The sequence below is a fragment of the Coffea arabica genome, chromosome 6e, assembly GCF_036785885.1.
Source record: "Coffea arabica cultivar ET-39 chromosome 6e, Coffea Arabica ET-39 HiFi, whole genome shotgun sequence".
Classification (NCBI taxonomy): Eukaryota; Viridiplantae; Streptophyta; class Magnoliopsida; order Gentianales; family Rubiaceae; genus Coffea; species Coffea arabica.
The window spans coordinates 18,354,893-18,358,523 of NC_092321.1; the positions used below are offsets into that span (position 1 = coordinate 18,354,893).

Below are 3,631 nucleotides of genomic sequence, written 5' to 3' on the forward strand. Positions count from 1 at the left end.
CTTATTTTTAAACTTGGGCACAATTGTATCTAATTCTTATTCTAAATTAGAAATAAATTACCCATTTGAAAAGGTTCAAAATTCTCATCAGACTAAATAATCATTCATCTAAATCCAATAGCACAACCAATTCCTAACATATTGTGTAGAAAATATAATTCAGAGCACCTACATTGTAAGTAATGACAATTCTTATGTAGATGTATATAATGTAATAAGGTGTTTGCCATAACTCATGCTCACCTATTAAAATGAAGAAATTTTTATCCTAACAATATTAGGTATGAGCATTATTTTTTTATTTTTATTAATTGAAATACCAACCTAAATATTGTTGTTGTTTGCTGTTCTTTTTTCTTTTTAAGTTTGAAAATTTTTTAAAAGCATTTTTAGGCTAGAGGATTAAAGTTTTAGCTGAAAAGAAATCCGATATTAGAGATTCTTGTAGAAAATTTTGGGTCTGTTTGGATAGGTTATTATTTGAGGATTTATTTGGAATAATTACTGTAATATTTTTTATGATGTGACGTATGTGAAATAAAAAGGTGGTTGAAAATATATAAAAATGGGTTGGAAAATGTGTTTATTAAATTCAATGATTTTGTGGTATAATTGAAAAACTTTTGAGAATTGCTTGCATCATTAGTCATCTGGGTTGTAAACATAATGTGCCAAATACATTTACTTGTAAGATGTGGAAAATATTAAGTGCGTAAATTATTGCGTTCTAGCAGTAGCATCTCTCCAATGAAAATCAAAATATCCTATACTATGTAGTCTATGTTACATCTGTAAATGATCAAAAGATCCTATACTGTGTTGCATTTGTAAATGTTTAATCAATAAGAATGAGAATAAAGAAGCAAAGGTAGAACCTTACTTCTTAAATGAAATTATATAATAACCTTTCCATTTAAAAGTATAAAATTCATACACCTTTACAATGAAGATATCGGTTCCTAGGGATTACATTTATTCACCTTCTGCTTAGAATATTATTTTTACATGAAAGAAAAGGAACATTTGTACAACGGAGAAGAAAATGTAAAAATGGCTTTTCAGTAGAATGATTGCTTCCATGGCAGCTAGCCATCTGTAAAACAGAGAACAAAGAACACAAATTGCTTTTAATAGAATGGTTGTCCCCGTAAAGAGAAGTCATTCACTAAATTTCTTAAGTTAGAAAAGGGGAAAAAAATCTTACCTTCAAGCCAACTTCAAGTAGAAGAACAGAATTCTGGAGAAAGGAAATTCAAAAAAACCCAAATCCTCCAATACTCTCCTACAAATTTTCCATGTCATCAGTCATAAAATAAGAAGAGAAAAAAAAACTAAAAAGCAATGCATTGAATGTTTAGAGAATGAAAAAAATTACTCAAGAACTTATTTTAGTCATTAGAGTAATATCGAAAGGATCAAAACATGTCGTAATCATATTTAAAAATGGGGCTAAATTTGTATTAAAAGTTTAGAAGAATACATTCAGCTACACTGAAACTAATAAAATAGGAAAAAATGAATTTTGACAATCAAAACCAAGACTCAAATTTATCTATAAAAGTCAAGCAAAGAAGATAGGCATCCCCATGGCTACAAAGTCGGTTGTAGTTGGGGGATAATATTCTCAAAATGACATCCTGTAAGAATTATCTATAAGATGAATCCGAAGGCTACGCATCATTTGGGGAAACTTTTTGGTGATTTTTTGGCCAAGAAGTACAACCTAATCTAACCAAAAGTTCCCCATTTTCCTCCTTCCAAGTAGAATTATCCTGTGGGTAAGCAAATTCTGAGCAAGAAATTACAAAAAAAAAAAGAGTTTATTTGACATTGAATAAAGGAGAAGACACCATCTGTTAAAGCAGTTGAACTCAGCTTCTTCCTTTCGTTGATGAGAGGAAAAAGAAATAGACGGGAAACAAATAGGAATGAAGCAGAAAGATGGTAGGCAAAAACTAAAAGTCAAAAGAAGCAGAAAGTGATAGTATAGAGGGAGAAGGGAAAGACGCGGATGAACAGGAGAAAAAGTGCAGGTGAAAAACAAAAATTCAGCCCAAATAGTGAGCTACTGTTCTGGAAGCCTATTTAGAAGGGCAAACACGTAATTTTAAGTAAAGGACAAAAATGCCCTAAAATAGTTATTAACTGTTTAGATCAGGGTACACTTTATGAGATTATTTTCAAAAAAACAAAAACACAACGGTTGCTTCTCTCCCATGTTTTGCCATGTGGATCAACGTGGGAGGGGAAGCCTTAGATTTTTATATATATGTAAGATATATATATATATATTGTTTTAACAATAATATTTTTATAATCTAAACTAGTCTATTATAGAGAAAGAGGAGTCTAAGTGATGAGAAACATCATCGAAGAAAGTTACTGAAAGTGACAAACCACGTATAATGACAAATTTGATAAAAGACAAGATCTAAACTTTTGATCTTCCACTCCCATCAAAATTTAAAGGTTTGGTGGTAGCCAACAAAACCGCTCACATGGCTGTTGGCCAGCCTTATTCTAATGGCACTGTCCATATTGGCACCGACTGTGTTCATCCGTTCACATGGCAATTTCGCACTCCGTATTTTTAAGCTAAATGGGGCCAACTGATTTCAACTATTGAACTGGGATCAGGTGTGTATTCGGTTTGAGTTTATCAATTGAGCTGGCCAAACACTGATTAAATGTGGTCCGAAATTGGGTATGAACAAAAAAGTCAGTATGAGACTCTGTGTCCTATGTGAAATAATTACCGATTTCCGCGACATCGTTACATATCAACCAATGTATACATTATTGGATGAATCAATACATATTTTACACAAAATAACGGCAATGCACATCGTAAAACTAACTTTTTACTTCTTTAATCCCACACAAGTTGTCATAATCATTTTTACATCCTCTGGAATGTTTGATATTTCCAAAAGATTCACATGTTATTGTCTAGTCTTAACCCTTGTCATTTTGTGGATGATATTTCGCAACCATGCAGATGCTGAATTTGGACAAAATTTGGAAAAGACCGGAATTAACATACTGTTCTTAACAAGTGAGGAATTCCCCCGTTGGTGGGGGGATTTATTGATAGAGTATAACAAGGAATTATCAATTATTTCAACATCTTCCGAGGACAACTTGCCTAAAGTAAATAATTAGGAAGAGATAAGGCTTGTTCACAAATTAAGCGTAACATTCTAATCCAGCCTACTGAAAATCAGTCCCCTAATAAGTTGTTTGAATTGATAATATCCTAGCAATTCAAATACAAAGTCTTATTCAAACTTTGATTGTCAAAAGAACTTTGATTGTTCGAGGCACACGAATGTCACGATTTCATTACACATTCAGACAAGGTGACTTGAGCTGAACAACTAAACTACAGAATGCATATGAGCTCTTGGACATGCGGATAAGAGTGCTCTATTACTAGATTGAAGAAGTAGATGGAACCAACACAAAGTTCTCCGCCGGGAAAAAATGGAAAACAGGGGATGTCCCCGGTTCAATACCTTTAAGGCATTGTTTTAAAACTCAGCCGAACAGCCCCTAAAACCCAGTCATATTACAAAACTAGTCATTTTAGGCTAAATCAGAAAAATTATCTGGTTCAACCAATTAATCGTTG

General features: G+C 32.6%; 1 long non-coding RNA gene across 1 annotated transcript; it reads right to left on the reverse strand.

Annotated features, from left to right (window-relative positions):
• Nucleotides 1-893: 893 nt before the first annotated feature.
• LOC113738208 (uncharacterized) lies at nucleotides 894-2,031 on the reverse strand. The gene is made up of 2 exons (XR_003460053.2): nucleotides 1,205-2,031; nucleotides 894-1,093 (listed from the first exon to the last, which is right to left on the reverse strand). It is a non-coding gene; the product is annotated as an uncharacterized lncRNA (long non-coding RNA).
• Nucleotides 2,032-3,631: the final 1,600 nt, after the last annotated feature.